This window comes from Primulina tabacum, chromosome 10 (assembly GCF_025594145.1).
Source record: "Primulina tabacum isolate GXHZ01 chromosome 10, ASM2559414v2, whole genome shotgun sequence".
Lineage (NCBI taxonomy): Eukaryota > Viridiplantae > Streptophyta > Magnoliopsida > Lamiales > Gesneriaceae > Primulina > Primulina tabacum.
In genome coordinates, this window is record NC_134559.1 from 28,819,538 (window position 1) to 28,836,205 (window position 16,668).

Below are 16,668 nucleotides of genomic sequence, written 5' to 3' on the forward strand. Positions count from 1 at the left end.
TTAACTCGTTAAAAACAATTATTTCGACTGTTTTATCCATAATTTACGTAAACGGTCGCGACACGAGGATTTCCCAGGGAGGTCACCCATCCTAGCTCTGCCATCACGCTAGAAAGCTAAACTTCAGGGTTCTGATTGGGCGAGAGAAGTGCCGCGTGTTGTTTATCGCCGCCCGTTCCACACGTACTCGAAGGATATAAGAATAAACATCCCACACAATGTCGGGTGCGATCATACCAGCACTAATGCACCGGATCCCATCAGAACTTCGAAGTAAAGCGTGTTTGGGCGAGAGCAGTACTAGGATGGGTGACCCCCTGGGAAGTCCTTGTGTTGCACCCCTTTTCGTGTTTTTCAATTTTTGATTACTTGTTGACAGAAGATTTTCAGCTCAAATCATCTGAATCACGATCGGGACCAGATAAGACATGTGAAATCAACGTAGCTCGGGCATTGCCGGATTTGGACAAAATTGTAGGCTAATTTGATTGTTAACGGGCAAACGAACGAGACTCATTACTCTGCAATGAGGTGGCGAGATTTTAGCCGAATTCTTTCTCTTTGACCCTCTAATTTGCGATTTTCAGCTTCTGTTAAGCTTCCGTTTTCTCGAGAAATCCGCTTAAGAAGTTCGAGATTCGATTCCGGTTCAATTTTATAGTATTTCAGGCATAATAATAGTTTTACATTCGCTATTTTCTTCTACTTATTTTTTTGTCTATTTTCTAGGAACATTTAGCGATTTTTGTTGTCGTGAGCCGGTTCTGTGCTGAAGGGTATGACGCAGATTACTTCGGAGACGGTTAACTCATTAAAAACAATTATTTTGACTGTTTTAGCCATAATTTACGTAAACGGTCGCGACACGAGGACTTCTCAGGGAAGTCACCCATCCTCGCTCTGCCATCGCGCCAGAATGCTTAACTTCATGGTTTTGATTGGGCGAGAGCAGTGCCGCGTGTTGTCCATCGCCGCGCGCTCCTCACGTACTCGAGCGATATAAGAATAAACATCCCACTCAATGTCGGGTGCGATCATACTAACACTAATGCACCGGGTCCCATCAGAAGTCCGAAGTTAAGCGTGCTTGGGCGAGAGCAGTACTAGGATAGGTGACCCCCTGGGAAGTCCTCATGTTGCACTTTTTTTCGTGTTTTTCTATTTTTGATTACTTGTTGACAGACGATTTTTGGCTCAGATCATCTGAATCTCGATCAGGACCAAATAAGACATGTGAAATCAACGTGGCTCGGGCACTGCCGGATTTGGACAAAATTGTAGCCTAATTTGATTGTAAACAGGCAAACGAACGAGGCTCATTACTCCGCAATGAGGTGGCGAGATTTTAGCCGAATTCCTTCTCTTAGACCCTCTATCTTGCGATTTTCCGCTTCTGTTAAGCTTCCGTTTCCTCGAGAAATCCTCTTAGGAAGTTCGAAATTCGATTCCGGTTCTATTTTATCGTATCCCAAGCATAATAATAGCTTTACATTCGCTACTTTCTTCTTCTTATTTTTTTTCTATTTTCTGGGAACATTTACCGATTTTTGTTGTCGTGAGCCGGTTCTGTGCGGAAGGGAATGATGCAGATTACTCCGGAGACGGTTAACTCATTGAAAACAACTATTTCGACTGTTTTATCCATAATTTTTGTAAACGGTCGCGACACGAGGCCTTCCCAGGGAGGTCACCCATCCTAGCTCTGCCATCGCGCCAGAACGCTTAACTTCATGGTTCTGATAGGGCGAGACAAGTGCCGCGGGTTGTCCATCGCCGCCCGCTCCACAAGTACTCGAGGGATATAAGAATGAACATCACACTCAATGTCGGGTGCGATCATACTAGTACTAATGCACCGGATCCCATCAGAACTCCGAAGTTAAGCATGCTTGGGCGAAAGCGCAGTACTAGGATGGGTGACCCCCTGGGAAGTCCTCGATCGTGACCAGATAAGACATGTGAAATCAACGTAGCTCGGGCACTTCTAGAATTGGACAAAATTGTAACCTAATTTGATTGTAAACAGGCAAACGAACGAATCTCATTTCTCCGCAATGAGTTGGCGAGATTTTAGCCGATCCTTCTCCAAGAACCTTTTATTTGCGATTTTCCGCTTCTGTTAAGCTTCCGTTTCCTCGAGAAATCCTCTTAGGAAGTTTGAAATTCTATTCCTTCCATTTTATCGTATCCCAGGCATAATAATAGCTTTACATTCGCTATTTTCTTCTTTTTATTTTTTTTTCCTATTTTCTAGTAACATTTTGCGATTTTTGTTGTCGTGAGCCGGTTCTGCGCGGAAGGGTATGACGCATATTACTCCGGAGACGGTTAACTCATTAAAAAAAATTATTTCGACTGTTTTATCCATAATTTACGTAAAGGGTCGCGACCCGAGGACTTCCCAGGGAGGTCACCCATCCTAGCTCTGCCATCGCACCAGAACGCTTAACTTCATGGTTCTGATTGGTTGTGAGCAGTGCCGCGTGTTGTCCATCGCCGCCCGCTCCATACGTACTCGAGGGATATAAGAATAAACATCCCACTCAATGTCGGGTGCGATCAGCACTAATGCACCGGATCCCATCAGAACTCCGAAGTTAAGCGTGCTTGGACGAGACCAGTACTAGGTTTGGTGACCCCTTGGGAAGTCCTCGTGTTGCACCCCTTTTCGTGTTTTTCTATTTTTCATTACTTGTTGACAGACAATTTTCGCCTCAAATCATCTGAATCTCGATCGGGACCAGATAAGCCATGTGAAATCAACGTAGCTCGGGCACTGCAGGATTTGGACAAAATTGTAGGCTAATTTGATTACAAACGGGCAAACGAACGAGACTCATTACTTTGCAATGAGCTGGCGAGAGTTTAGCTGAATTCCTTCTCTAAGACCCTCTAATTTGCGATTTTTCCGCTTCTGTTAAGCTTTCTGTTTCCTCGATAAATCCTCTTAGGAAGTTCGAAATTCGATTCCAGTTCCATTTTATTGTATCTCAGGCATGATAATAGCTATACATTCTCTAGTTTCTTCTTCTTATTTTTTTTTCTATTTTCTGGGAACATTTAGCGATTTTTGTTGTCGTGAGCCAGTTCTGTATGGAAGGGATGACGCAGATTACTCTGGAGACTGTTAACTCATTAAAAATAATTATTTCGACTGTTTATTCCATAATTTACGTAAACGGTCGCGACACGATGAATGCCCAGGGAGGTCACCCATCCTAACTCTCTCATCGCGCCAGAACGTTTAACTTCGTGTTTCTGATTGGGCGAGAGCTGTGCCGCGTGTTGTCCATCGCTGTCCGCTCCACACGTACTCGAGGGATATAAGAATAAACATCCCACTAAATGTCGTGTGCGATCATACCAGCACTAATGCACCGGGGATCCTATCAGAACTTCAAAGTTAAGCGTGCTTGGACGAGAGCAGTACTAGGATGGGTGACCCCCTGGGAAGTCCTCGTGTTGCACTCTTTTTCGTGTTTTTCTATTTTTGATTGCTTGTTGACAGAAAATTTTCGGCTCAAATCATCTGAATCTCGAACGGTACCAGATAAGACATGTGAAATCAACGTAGCACGGGCACTTCCGGATTTGGACAAAATTGTAGCCTAATTTGATTGTAAACGGGCAAACGAACGAGACTCATTTCTCCGCAATGAGCTGACGAGATTTTCACCGAATTCCTTCTCTAAGAACCTTTTATTTTCGATTTTCAACTTCTGTTAAACTTCCGTTTTTCCTCGAGAAATCCGCTTAGGATTTTCAAAATTCGATTCCGGTTCCATTTTATCGTATCCTAGGCATAATAATAGCTTTACATTCGCTATTTTCTTCTTCTTATTTTTTTCTAGTTTCTGGGAACAATTAGAGATTTTTGTTGTCGTGAGCCGGTTCTGTGCGGAAGGGTATGACGCAGATTACTCCGGAGACGGTTAACTCATTAAAAACAATTATTTCGACTGTTTTATCCATAATTTTCGTAAACGGTCGCGACACGAGGACTGCCCAGGGAGATCACCCATCCTAGCTCTGCCATCGCGCCAGAACGCTTAACTTCATGGTTTTGATTGGGCGAGAGCAGTGCCGCGTGTTGTCGTTCGCCGCCCGCTCCACACGTACTCGAGGGATATAAGAATAAACATCCAGCTCAATTTCGGGTGCGATCATACCAGCACTAATGCACCGGATCCCATCAGAACTTCAAATTTCAGCGTGGTTGGAAGAGAGCAGTACTAGGATGGGTGAGACCCCCTAGGAAGTCCTCGTGTTGCATCCTTTTTCGTGTTTTTCTATTTTTGATTACTTGTTGACAGACGATTTTCGTCTCAAATCATCTGAATCTCGATCGGGACCAGAAAAGACATGTGAAATCAACGCAGCTCGGGCACTGCCGGATTTGGACAAAATTGTAGGCTAATTTGATTTTAAACGGGCAAACGAACGAGACTCATGAGCTGGCGAGAGTTTAGCCAAATTCCTTCTCTAAGACCCTCTAATTTGCGATTTTCCGCTTCTGTTAAGTTTCCATTTTCTCGATATATCCGCTAAGGAAGTTCGAAATTCGATTCTGGTTCCATTTTATCGTATCCCAGGCATAATAATAGCTTTACTTTCGCTATTTTCTTCTTCTTATTTTTTTTCTATTTTCTGGGAACATTTAGCTATTTTTGTTGTCGTCAGCCGGTTCTGTGCGGAAGGGTATGACGCAGATTACTCCGGAGACGGTTAACTCATTAAAAACAATTATTTCGATTGTTTTAGCCGTAATTTACGTAAACGGACACGACACGAGGACTTCCCAGGGAGGTCACGCATCCTAGCTCTGCCATCGCGCTAGAACGCTTAACTTCATGGTTTTGAATGGGCGAGAGCAGAGTGCCGCGTTTTATCCATCGCCACCCGCTCCACACGTACTCGAGGGATATAAGAATAAACATCCCAATCAATGTCGGGTGCGATCATACCAGCACTAATGCACCGGATTCCATCAGAAATCCGAAATTAAGCGTGCTTGGGCGAGAGTAGTGCTAGGATGGGTGACCTCCTGGGAAGTCTCACGTTGCACCATTTTTCGTGTTTTTCTATTTTTGCTTACTTGTTGAAAGATGATTTTCGGCTGAAATCATCTGAATCTCGATCGTGACCAGATAAGACGTGAAATCAACGTAGCTCGGGCACTGCCGGATTTGGAAAAAATTGTAGGCTAATTTGGTTGTAAACGAGCAAAGGAGCGAAACTCATTACTCCGGAGACGGTTAACTCATTAAAAATAATTATTTAGGCTGTTTTATCCATAATTTACGTAAATGGTCGCGATACGAGGACTTCCCAGCGAGATCACCCATCCTAGCTCTGCCATCGCGCCAGAACGCTTAACTTCATGGTTTTGATTGGGCGAGAGCAGTGCCGCGTGTTGTCCATCGCCACCCGCGCCACACGTACTCGAGGGATATAAGAATAAACATCCCACTCAATATCGGGTGCGATCATACCAGCACTAATGCACCGGATCCCATAAGAACTTCGAATTTAATCGAGCTTGGGCGAGAGCTGTACTATGATGGGTGACCTCCTAGGAAGTCCTCGTGTTGCACCCCTTTTCGTGTTTTTCTATTTTTGATAACTTGTTGACAGAAGATTTTCGGCTCAAATCATCTGAATCTAGATCGGGATCAGATAAGACATTTGAAATCAACGTAGCTCGGGAACTTCCGGATCTGGACAAAATTGTAGCCTAATTTGATTGTAAACGCGCAAACGAACGAGGCTCATTACTTTGCAATGAGCTGGCGAGAGTTAAGCCGAATTCCTTTTCTAAGACCCTCTAATTTGCGATTTTCCGCTTCTGTTAAGCTTCTGTTTCCTTGAGAAATCCGCTTAGGAAGTTCGAAATTCGATTCCGGTTCCATTTTATCGTATCCCAGGCATAATAATAGCTTTACATTCGCCATTTTCTTCTTCTTATTTTTTTTCTATTTTCTTGGAACATTTGGTGATTTTTGTTGTCCGTGAGCTGGTTCTTTGCGGAAGGGTATGACGCAGATTACTCCTGAGACGGTTAACTCATTAAAAACAATTATTTAGACTGTTTTATCCATAATTTACGTAAACGGCCGCGACACGAGGAATGCCCAGGGAGGTCACCCATCCTAGCTCTGCCATTGCGCCAGAACGCTTAACATCATGGTTCTGATTGGGCGAGAGCAGTGCCGCGTGTTGTCCATACCCGCCCGCTCCACACGTACTCGAGGGATATAAGAATAAACATTCCACTCAATGTCGGGTGCGATCATACCAGCACTAATGCACCGGATCCCATCAGATTGCCGAAGTTAAGCGTGCTTGGGCGAGAGCAATGACCCCCTGGGAAGTCCTCGTGTTGCACGCCTTTTCGAGTTTTTCTATTTTTGATTACTTGTTGAAAGACGATTTTCGGCTCAAATTATCTGAATCTTGATCGGGACCAGATAAGACATGTGAAATCAACGTAGCTCTGGCACTGCCGGATTTGGACAAAATTGTAGGCGAATTTGATTGTAAACGGGAAAACGAACGAGACTCATTACTCCGCAATGAGCTGGCGAGATTTTAGCAGAATTCCTTCTCTATGACTCTCTAATTTGCGATTTTCCGCTTCTGTTAAGCTTCCGTTTCCTTGACAAATCCGCTTAGGAAGTTCGAAATTCGATTTCGCTTCCATTTTATCGTATCCCAAGCATAATAATAGCTTTATATTCGCTATTTTCTTCTTCTTTTTTTTTCTATTTTTTGGGAACATTTAGCGATTTTTGTTGTTGTGAGTCGGTTCTGTGCGGAAGGGTATGACGTAGATTACTCCAGAGACGGTTAACTCATTAAAACAATTATTTTGACTGTTTTATCCATATTTTACGTAAACGGTCGCGACACGAGGACTTCCCAGGGAGGTCACCCTTCCAAGCTCTGCCATCACGCCAGAACGCTTAACTTCATGGTTTTGATTGGGCGAGAGCAGTGTCGCGTGTTGTCCATCGCCGCCCGCGCCACACGTACTCGAGGGATATAAGAATAAACATCCCACTCAAAATCGGGTGCGATCATACTAGCGCTAATGCACCGGATCCTATCATAACTCCGAAGTTAAGCGTGCTTAGGCGAGAGCAGTACTAGGATGGGTGACCCCTCGGGAAGTCCTCATGTTGCACCTTTTTCTTGTTTTTCTATTTTTGATTACTTGTTGAAAGACGATTTTTGGCTCAAATCATCTGAATCTCAATCGTGACCAGATAAGACATGTGAAATCAACGTAGCTCGGGCCCTGCCGGATTAGGACAAAATTGTAGCCTAATTTGATTGTAAACGGGCAAACGAACGGGACTCATTACTACGCAATAAGATGGCGAGAATTTAGCCGAATTCCTTCTCTAATACCCTCTAATTTGATATTTTTCGCTTCTGTTAAGCTTCCGTTTCCTCGAGAAATCCGCTTAGAAGTTCGAAATTCTATTCCGGTTCAATTTTATCGTATCCCAGGCATAATAATAGCTTTACATTCGCTATTTTTTTCTTCTTATTTTTTCTATTTTCTGGGAACATTTAGCGATTTTTGTTGTCGTGAGCCGGTTCTGTGCGGAAGGGAATGACGCTGATTACTCCGAAGACGGTTATCTCATTAAAAACAATTATTTCGACTGTTTTATCCATAATTTACGTAAACGGTCGCAACACGAGGACTTCCCAGGGAGGTCACCGATCCTAGCTCTGCCATCACGCCAGAACGCTTAACTTCATGGTTTTGATTGGGCGAGAGCAGTGCCGCGTGTTGTTCATCGCCGCCCGCGCCACACGTACTCGAGTGATATAAAAATAAACATCCCACTCAATGTTGGGTGTGATCATAACAGCACTAATGCACCGGTTCCCATCACAACTCCGAAGTTAAGCGTGCTAGGGCGAGACCAGTACTAGGATGGATGACCCCTTGGGAAAGTCCTCTTGTTGCACCCCTTTTCGTGTTTTTCAATTTTTGATTACTTGTTGACAGTCGATTTTCGGCTCAAATCATCTGAATCTCGATCGGGACCAGATAAGACATTTGAAATCAATGTAGTTCGGGCACTGCCGGATTTGGACAAAATTGTAGGCTAATTTGATTGTAAACGGGAAAAACGAACGTGACTCATTACTCCGCAATGAGGTGGTGAGATTTTAGCCGAATTCCTTCTCTAAGACCCTCTAATTTGCGATTTTCGGCTTTTGTTAAGGTTCCGTTTCCTTGAGAAATCCTCTTAGGAAGTTCGAAATTCGATTCCGGTTCCATTTTATCGTATCCCAAGCATAATAATAGCTTTCTATTCGCTATTTTTTTCTTCTTATTTCTTTATATTTTCTGAGAACATTTAGCGATTTTTGTTGTCGTGAGCCAGTTCTGTGCGGAAGGGTATGACGTAATTACTCCGGAGACGGTTAACTCATTAAAAACAATTATTTTGACTGTTTTATCCATAGTTTACGTAAACGGTCGCGACAAAAGGACTGCCCAGGGAATTCACCCATCCTAGCTCTGCCATCGCGCCAGAACGCTTAACTTCATGGTTCTGATTGGACGAGAGCAGTTCCGCGTGTTGTCCATCGGCGCCCGCTCCACACGTACTCGAGGGATATAAAAATAAACATCCCACTCAATATCGAGTGCGATCATACGAGCACTAATTCACCGGATCCCATCAGAACTACGAAGTTAAGCGTGCTTGGGCAAGAGCAGTATTAGGATGTGTGACCCCCAGGGAAGTCCTTGTGTTGCACGCCTTTTCGTGTTTTTGTATTTTTGATTAATTGTTGATAGAAGATTTTCGGCTCAAATCATCTGAATCTCGATCGGGACCTAATAAGACATGTGAAATCAACGTAGCTCGAGCACTGCCGGATTCGGACAAAATTGTAGGCTAATTTGATTGTAAACGGGCAAACGAACGAGACTCATTACTCCGCAATGAGGTGGTGAGATTTTAGCCGAATTCCTTCTCTAAGACCCTCTAATTTGCGATTTTTCGCTTCTGTTAAGCTTCTGTTTCCTAGAGAAATCCGCTTAGGAAGTTCGAAATTCGATTCCGGTTACATTTTATCGTATCCCAAGCATAATAATAGCTTTCCATTCGCTATTTTCTTCTTATTTTTTTATATTTTCTTGGAACATTTAGCGATTTTTGTTGTCGTGAGCCAGTTCTGTGCGGAAGGGTATGACGCAGAATACTCCGGAGACGGTTAACTCATTAAAAACAATTATTTCGACTGTTTTATCCATAGTTTACGTAAACGGTCGCGACACAAGGACTGCCCAGGGAAGTCACCGATCCTAGCTCTGCCATCGCGCCAGAACGCTTAACTTCATGGTTCTGATTGGACGAGAGCAGTGCCGCGTGTTGTCCATCACTGCCCGCTCCACACGTACTCGAGGGATATAAGAATAAACATCCCACTCAATGTCGGGGGCGATCATACCAGCACTAATTCACCGGATCCCATCAGAACTCCGAAGTTAAGCGTGATTGGGCGAGAGATGTACTAGGATGGGTGACCCCTGGGAAGTCCTCGTGTTGCACGTCTTTTCGTGTTTTTATATTTTTGATATTTGTTGACAGACGATTTTTGGCTCAAATCATCTGAATCTCGATCGGGACCAGATAAGACATGTGAAATAACCGTACCTCGGGCACTGCCGGATTAGGACAAAATTGTATCCTAATTAGATTGTAAACAGGCAAACAAACGAGCCTCAATACCCTGCAATGATCTGGTGAGAATTTAGCCGAATTCCTTCTCTAAGACCCTCTAATTTGCGATTTTCCGCTTCTGTTAAGCTTTCGTTTCCTCGAGAAATCAACTTAGAAAGTTCGAAATTTGATTCCGGTTCCATTTTATCGTATCCCAGGTATAATAATAGCTTTACATTCGCTATTTTCTTTTTCTTATTTTTTTTTCTATTTTCTTGAAACATTTAGCAATTTTTGTTGTCGTGAGCCGGTTCTGTGCGGAAGTGTATGACGCAGATTACTCCGGAGACGGTTAACTCATTAAAAAAATAATTTAGACTGGTTTATCCATAATTTACGTAAACGGTCGCGACACAAGGAATGCCCAGGGAGGTCACCCATCCTGGCTCTGTCATCACTCCAGAACGCTTAACTTCATGGTTCTCATTGGGCGAGAGCAGTGCCGCGTGTTGTCCATCGCCGCCCACTCCACACATACACGAGGGGTATAAGAATAAACATCCCAGTCAATGTCGGGTGCGATCATACCAGCACTTATGCACCAGATCCCATCAGAACTCTAAAGTTAATCGTGCTTGGAAGAGAGCAGTACTAGGGTGGGTGACCCCCTGGGAAGTCCCCGTGTTACACCCCTTTTCGTGTTTTTCTATTTTTGATTACTTGTTGATAGAAGATTTTCGGCTCAAATCATCAGAATCTCGATCGGGACATGATCAGACATGTTAAATCAATGTAGCTCGGGCACTGCCGGATTTGGAAAAATTTGAAGGCTAATTTGATTCTAAACGGACAAACGAACGAGACTCATTACTCCGCAATGAGCTGGCGTGATTTTAGCTGAATTCCTTCTCTAAGACCCTCTAATTTGCGATTTTCCGCTTCTGTCAAGTTTCCGTTTCCTCGAGAAATCCGTTTAGGAAGTTCGAAATTCGATTCCGGTTCCATTTTATCGTATCCCAGGCATAATAATAGCTTTACATTCGTTATTTCCTTCTTCTTATTTTTTTTCTATTTTCTGGGAACAATTAGCAATTTTTGTTGTCGTGAGCCGGTTCTGTGCGGAAGGGTATGATGCAGATTACTTCGGAGACGGTTAACTCATTAAAAACAGTTATTTCGACTGTTTTAGCCATAATTTACGTAAACGGTCGCGACACGAGGATTACCCAGGGAGGTCACCCATCCTAGCTCTGCCATCGCGCCAGAACGCTTAACTTCATGGTTCTGATTGGGCGAGAGCAGTGCCGCGTGTTATCCATCGCCGCCTGCTCCACACGTACTCGAGGGATATAAGAATAAACATCCCACTCAATGTCGGGTGCGATCATACAAGCACTAATGCACCGGATCCCATCAGAACTCGGAAGTTAAGCGTGCTTGAGCGAGAGCAGTACCAGGATGGGTGACCCCAGGGAAGTCATCGTGTTGCACCCCTTTTCATGTTTTTCTATTTTTTATTACTTGTAGACAGAACATTTTCGGCTCAAATCACCTGAATCTCGATCGGGACCAGATAAGACATGTGAAACCAACGTAGCTCGGGCACTGCCGGATTTGGACAAAACTGTATGCTATTTTGATTGTAAACGGGCAAACGAACGAGACTCATTACTACGCAATGAGCTGACGATATTTTAGCCGAATTCCTTCTCTAAGACCCTCTAATTTGCGATTTTCCGCTTATGTTAAGCTTCCATTTCCTGTAGAAATCCGCTTAGGAAGTTCGAAATTCGATTCCGGTTCCATTTTATCGTATCCCAGGCATAATAATAGCTTTAAATTCGCTCTTTTCTTCTTCTTAATTTTTTTCTATTTTCTGGGAACATTTAGCGATTTTTGTTGTCTTGAGCGGTTCTGTGCAGAAGGGTATTACGAAGATTACTCCGGAGACGGTTAACTCATTAAAAACAATTATTTTGACTGCTTTATCCATAATTTACGTAAACGGTTGCGACACGAGGAATGCCTAGGGAGGTCACCCTTCCTAGCTCTGCCATCACTCCTGAACGTTTAACTTCATGGTTCTGATTGGGCGAGAGCAGTGCCGTGTGTTGTCCATCTCCGCCCGCGCCACACATACTCGAGGGATATAAGAATAAACATCCCACTCAATGTCGGGGGGCGATCATACCAGTACTAATGCACCGGATTCCATCAGAACTCCGAAGTTAAGCGTGCTTGGGCGAGAGCAGTACTAGGATGGGTGACCCCTTGGGAAGTTTTTGCGTTGCACCCCTTTTCGTGTTTTTCTATTTTTGATTACTTGTTGACAAACGATTTTCGGCTCAAATCATCGGAATCTCGATCAGGACCAGATAAGACATGTGAAATCAACGTAGCTCGGGCACTGCCGGATTTGGACAAAATTGTAGCCTAATTTTATTGTAAACGGGCAAACGAACGAGACTCATTACTCTGCAATGAGCTGGTGAGATTTTAGCCGAATTCCTTCTCTAAGACCCTCTAATTTGCGATTTTCCGCTTCTGTTAAGCTTCCGTTTCCTTGAGAAATCCGCTTAGGAATTTCGAAATTCGATTTCGGTTCCATTTTATCGTATCCCAAGTATAATAATAGCTTTACATTCGTTATTTTCTTCTTCTTATTTTTTTCTATTTTCTGGGAAAATTAAGCGATTTTTGTTATCGTAAGCCGGTTCTGCGCGGAAGGGTTCGACGAAGATTACTCCGGTGACGGTTAACATCATGGTTCTGATTGGGCGAGAGCAGTGCCGCGTGTTGTCCATCGCCGCCCGCTTCACACGGACTCGAGGGATATAAGAATAAACATCCCACTCAATGTCGGGTGCGATCATATCAGCACTAATTCACCGGATCGCATCAGAACTCCGAAGTTAAGCGTGCTTGGGTGAGAGAAGTACTAGGATTGGTGACCCCCTGGGAAGTCCTCGGGTTGCATGCCTTTTCGTGTTTTTCTATTTTTGATACATGTTGAGAGATGATTTTCGGCTCAAATCATCTTAATCTCGATCGGGACCAGATAAGACATGTGAAATCAACGTAGCACGGGCACTGCCGGAGTTGGACAAAATTGTAGGCTAATTTGATTGTAAACGGGCAAACGAACGAGACTCATTACACTGCAATGAGGTGGTGAGATTTTAGCTGAATTCCTTCTCTAAGACCCTCTAATTTGCGATTTTTCACTTCTGTTAAGCTTCCGTTTCCTTGAGAAATCCGCATAGGAATTTCGAAATTCGATTCCGGTTCCATTTTATCGTATCCCAAGCATAATAATAGCTTTCCATTCGATATTTTTTTCTTCTTATTTTTTTATATTTTCTAGGAACATTTAGCGATTTTTGTTGTCATTAGCCAGTTCGGTGCGGAAGGGTATGACGTAGATTACTCCGGAGACCGTTAACTCATTAAAAACAATTGTTTTGACTGTTTTATACATAGTTTACGTAAACGGTCGCGACACAAGGATTGCCCAGGGAAGTCACCCATCCTAGCTCTGCCATCGCGCCAGAACGCTTAACTTCATGGTTCTGATTGGACGAGAGCAGTGCCGCGTGTTGTCCATCGCCTCCCGCTCCACACGTACTCGAGGGATATAACAATAAACATCCCACTCAATATCGAGTGCGATCATACCAGCACTAATTTTGGATCCCATCAGAACTCCGAAGTTAAGCGTGCTTGGGCGAGAGCAGTACTAGGATGGGTGACCCCCTGGGAAGTCCTCGTGTTGCAGACCATTTCGTGTTTTTCTATTTTTGATTACTTGTTGACAGACGATTTTCGGCTCAAATCATCTGAATCTCGATCGTGACCAGATAAGACATGTGAAATCCACGTAGCTCGGGCACTGCCGGATTTGGACAAAATTGTAGGCTAATTTGATTGTAAACGGACAAACGAACGAGAATCATTACTCTGTAATAAGCTGGCGAAATTTTAGCCGAATTCATTCTCTAAGACACTCTAATTTGCGATTTTCCGCTTCTGTTAAGCTTTTGTTTCCTCTAGAAATCCGCTTAGAAAGTTCGAAATTCGATTCCGGTTCTATTTTATCGTATCTCAGGCATAATAATAGCTTTACATTCGCTATTTTCTTCTTCTTATTTTTTTTCCTATTTTCTGGGAACATTTAGCAGTTTTTGTTGTCGTGAGCCGGTTCTGTGCGGAAGGGTATGACGCAGATTACTCCGGAGACGGTTAACTCATTAAAAACAATTATTTCGACTTTTTATCCATAATTTACGTAAACGGTCGCGACCCGAGGAATGCCCAGGGAGGTCACCCATCCTGGCTCTGTCAACGCTCCTGAACGCTTAACTTCATGGTTCTGATTGGGCGAGAGCAGTGTCGCGTGTTGTCCATCACCGCCCGCTCCACACGTACTCGAGGGGTATAAGAATAAACATCCCAGTCAATGTCGGGTGCGATAATACCAACACTAATTCATCGGATCCCATCAGAACTCCGAAGTCAAGCGTGCCTGGGTGATAGCGGTACTAGGATGGGTGACCCCCTAGGAAGTTTTCGTGTTGCACCGCTTTTCTTGTTTTTCTATTTTTGATTACTTGTTAGCAGAAGATTTTCGGCTCAAATCATCTTAATCTCGATCAGGACCAGATAAGACATGTGAATTCAACGTAGCTCCGGCACTGCCGGATTTGGAAAAAATTGTAGGCTAATTTGGTTGTAAACGGGCAAACGAACGAGACTCATTACTCCGCAATGAGCTGACGAGATTTTAACCGAATTCCTTCTCTAAGACCCTCTAATTTGTGATTTACCGCTTCTGTTAAGCTTTCGTTTCCTCGAGAAATCCGCTTAGGAAGTTCGAAATTCGATTTCGGTTCAATTTTAACGTATCCCAAGCATAATAATAGCTTTACATTCGCTATTTTCTTCTTCTTATTTTTTTTTTCTATTTTCTTGGAACATTTAGCGATTTTTGTTTTCGTGAGCCGGTTCTGTGCGGAAGGGTATGACGCACATTACTCCAGAGACACTTAACACATTAAAAACAATTATTTCGACTTTTTTATCCATAATTTACGTAAACGATCGCCACACGAGGACTTCTCAGAGAGGTCACCCATCCTAGCTCTGTCATCGCACCAAAACGCTTAACTTCATGGTTCTGATTGGCAGAGAGTAGTGCCGCGTACTCGAGGGATATAAGAATAAACATCCCACTCAATTTCGGGTACGATCATACCAGCACTAATGCACCAGATCCCATCAGAACTCCGAAGTTAAGAGTGCTTGGGCGAGAGCAGTACTAGAATGGGTCACCGCCTGGGAAGTCCTCGTGTTGCACCCCTTTTCGTGTTTTTCTATGTTTGATTACTTGTTGACAGATGATTTTCGGCTCAAATCATCTGAATCTCGATCGGGACCAGATAAGACATGTGAAATCAACGTAGCTCGGGCACTGTCGGATTTGACAAAATTGTAGGCTAATTTTGTTGTAAATGGGCAAACGAACGAGACTCATTACTCTGCAATGAGCTGGCGAGAGTTTAGCCGAATTCCTTCTCTAAGACCCTCTAATTTGCGATTTTTCGCTTCTTTTAAGCTTCCGTTTCCTCGAGAAATCCGCTTAGGAAGTTCGAAATTCGATTCCAGTTCCATTTTATCGTATCCCAAGCATAATAATAGCTTTACATTCGCTATTTTCTTCTTCTTATTTTTTTTTCTATTTTCTGGGAACATTTAGCGATTTTTGTTGTCGTGAGCCGGTTCTGTGCGGAAGGGTATGACGCAGATTACAACGGAGACAGTTAACTCATTAAAAACAATTATTCGACTGTTTTATCCATAATTTACTTAAACGGTCGCGACATGAGGTCTGCCCAGGGAGGTCACCGATCCTAGCTCTTCCATCGCACCAAAACGCTTAACTTCATGGTTCTGATTGGGCGAGAGCAGTGTCGCGTGTTGTCCATCGCCGCCCGCTCCACACGTACTCGAGGGATATAAGAATAAACATCTCATTGAATGTCGGGTGTGATAATACCAGCACTAATGCACCGGATCCCGTCAGAACTCCGAAGTTAAGCGTGCTTGGGCGAGAGCAGTACTAGGATGGTGTGACCCCCTAGGTAGTCCTCGTGTTGACGGACGATTTTCGGCTCAAATCATCTGAATCTTGATCGGGACCAGGTAAAACATTTGAAATCAACGTAGCTCAGGCACAGCCGGATTTGGACAAAATTGTAGGCTAATTTGATTGTAAACAGTCAAACGAACGAGACTCAGTACTCGGCAATGAGGTTGCAAGATTTTAGCCGAATTCCTTCTCTAAGACCCTCGAATTTGCGATTTCCGCTTCTGTTAAGCTTCCGTTTCCTCGAAAAATCCGCTTAGGAATTTCGAAATTCGATTCCGGTTCCATTTTATCGTATCCCAGGCATAATTATACCTTTACATTCGCTATTTCTTCTTCTTATTTTTTTCTATTTTCTGGGAACATTTAGCGATTTTTTTTGTCGTGGGCCGGTTCTGTGCGGAAGGGTATGATGTAGATTACTCATGAGACGGTTAACTCATTAAAAACAATTATTTCGACTGTTTTAACCTTAATTTACGTAAATGGTCGCGACACGAGGACTGCCCAGGGAGGTCACCCATCCTAGCTCTGCCATCGCGCCAGAACGCTTAATTTCATGGTTCTGATTGGGCTAGAGCAGTGCCGCGTGTTGTCTATCGCCGCCCGCTCCACACGTACTCGAGGGATATAAAAATAAACATCCCACTCAATGTTGGGTGCGATCATACCAGCACTAATGCATTGGATCCCATCAGAACTCGAAGTTAAGCGTGCTAGGGCGAGAGAAGTACTAGGATGGGTGACCCCCTGGGAAGTCCTCGTGTTGCACCCCTTTTCGTGTTTTTCTATTTTTGATTACTTGTTGACAGACGATTTTCCGCTCAAATCATC

General features: G+C 43.7%; 12 non-coding genes and 9 pseudogenes across 12 annotated transcripts; all 21 read left to right on the forward strand.

The window, feature by feature from the left end:
* Nucleotides 1-223: 223 nt before the first annotated feature.
* Nucleotides 224-342, forward strand: LOC142514299 (5S ribosomal RNA). The gene has a single exon (XR_012810199.1). It is a non-coding gene; the product is annotated as a 5S ribosomal RNA (ribosomal RNA).
* A 684-nt stretch (nucleotides 343-1,026) lies between these two features.
* Nucleotides 1,027-1,145, forward strand: LOC142510688 (5S ribosomal RNA; annotated as a pseudogene).
* A 683-nt stretch (nucleotides 1,146-1,828) lies between these two features.
* Nucleotides 1,829-1,948, forward strand: LOC142512152 (5S ribosomal RNA; annotated as a pseudogene).
* Nucleotides 1,949-2,551: 603 nt separating this feature from the next.
* LOC142511452 (5S ribosomal RNA) lies at nucleotides 2,552-2,665 on the forward strand (annotated as a pseudogene).
* A 685-nt stretch (nucleotides 2,666-3,350) lies between these two features.
* On the forward strand, nucleotides 3,351-3,471 carry LOC142508448 (5S ribosomal RNA). The gene has a single exon (XR_012806659.1). It is a non-coding gene; the product is annotated as a 5S ribosomal RNA (ribosomal RNA).
* A 684-nt stretch (nucleotides 3,472-4,155) lies between these two features.
* Nucleotides 4,156-4,276, forward strand: LOC142512711 (5S ribosomal RNA; annotated as a pseudogene).
* Nucleotides 4,277-4,950: 674 nt separating this feature from the next.
* Nucleotides 4,951-5,068, forward strand: LOC142510341 (5S ribosomal RNA). The gene has a single exon (XR_012808459.1). It is a non-coding gene; the product is annotated as a 5S ribosomal RNA (ribosomal RNA).
* Nucleotides 5,069-5,478: 410 nt separating this feature from the next.
* Nucleotides 5,479-5,597, forward strand: LOC142508782 (5S ribosomal RNA). Its single transcript, XR_012806985.1, has one exon. It is a non-coding gene; the product is annotated as a 5S ribosomal RNA (ribosomal RNA).
* Nucleotides 5,598-7,068: 1,471 nt separating this feature from the next.
* Nucleotides 7,069-7,187, forward strand: LOC142509360 (5S ribosomal RNA). The gene has a single exon (XR_012807537.1). It is a non-coding gene; the product is annotated as a 5S ribosomal RNA (ribosomal RNA).
* A 679-nt stretch (nucleotides 7,188-7,866) lies between these two features.
* LOC142512123 (5S ribosomal RNA) lies at nucleotides 7,867-7,986 on the forward strand (annotated as a pseudogene).
* Nucleotides 7,987-8,668: 682 nt separating this feature from the next.
* LOC142510871 (5S ribosomal RNA) lies at nucleotides 8,669-8,787 on the forward strand (annotated as a pseudogene).
* A 679-nt stretch (nucleotides 8,788-9,466) lies between these two features.
* Nucleotides 9,467-9,584, forward strand: LOC142508954 (5S ribosomal RNA). The gene has a single exon (XR_012807149.1). It is a non-coding gene; the product is annotated as a 5S ribosomal RNA (ribosomal RNA).
* A 682-nt stretch (nucleotides 9,585-10,266) lies between these two features.
* On the forward strand, nucleotides 10,267-10,385 carry LOC142508577 (5S ribosomal RNA). The gene has a single exon (XR_012806784.1). It is a non-coding gene; the product is annotated as a 5S ribosomal RNA (ribosomal RNA).
* Nucleotides 10,386-11,068: 683 nt separating this feature from the next.
* On the forward strand, nucleotides 11,069-11,186 carry LOC142510994 (5S ribosomal RNA; annotated as a pseudogene).
* A 683-nt stretch (nucleotides 11,187-11,869) lies between these two features.
* Nucleotides 11,870-11,988, forward strand: LOC142516346 (5S ribosomal RNA). Its single transcript, XR_012812146.1, has one exon. It is a non-coding gene; the product is annotated as a 5S ribosomal RNA (ribosomal RNA).
* Nucleotides 11,989-12,553: 565 nt separating this feature from the next.
* On the forward strand, nucleotides 12,554-12,672 carry LOC142509721 (5S ribosomal RNA). The gene has a single exon (XR_012807880.1). It is a non-coding gene; the product is annotated as a 5S ribosomal RNA (ribosomal RNA).
* A 681-nt stretch (nucleotides 12,673-13,353) lies between these two features.
* Nucleotides 13,354-13,470, forward strand: LOC142508438 (5S ribosomal RNA). The gene has a single exon (XR_012806650.1). It is a non-coding gene; the product is annotated as a 5S ribosomal RNA (ribosomal RNA).
* A 683-nt stretch (nucleotides 13,471-14,153) lies between these two features.
* Nucleotides 14,154-14,272, forward strand: LOC142511836 (5S ribosomal RNA; annotated as a pseudogene).
* A 657-nt stretch (nucleotides 14,273-14,929) lies between these two features.
* On the forward strand, nucleotides 14,930-15,048 carry LOC142514990 (5S ribosomal RNA). Its single transcript, XR_012810859.1, has one exon. It is a non-coding gene; the product is annotated as a 5S ribosomal RNA (ribosomal RNA).
* Nucleotides 15,049-15,733: 685 nt separating this feature from the next.
* LOC142512359 (5S ribosomal RNA) lies at nucleotides 15,734-15,850 on the forward strand (annotated as a pseudogene).
* Nucleotides 15,851-16,491: 641 nt separating this feature from the next.
* Nucleotides 16,492-16,609, forward strand: LOC142516598 (5S ribosomal RNA). Its single transcript, XR_012812384.1, has one exon. It is a non-coding gene; the product is annotated as a 5S ribosomal RNA (ribosomal RNA).
* Nucleotides 16,610-16,668: the final 59 nt, after the last annotated feature.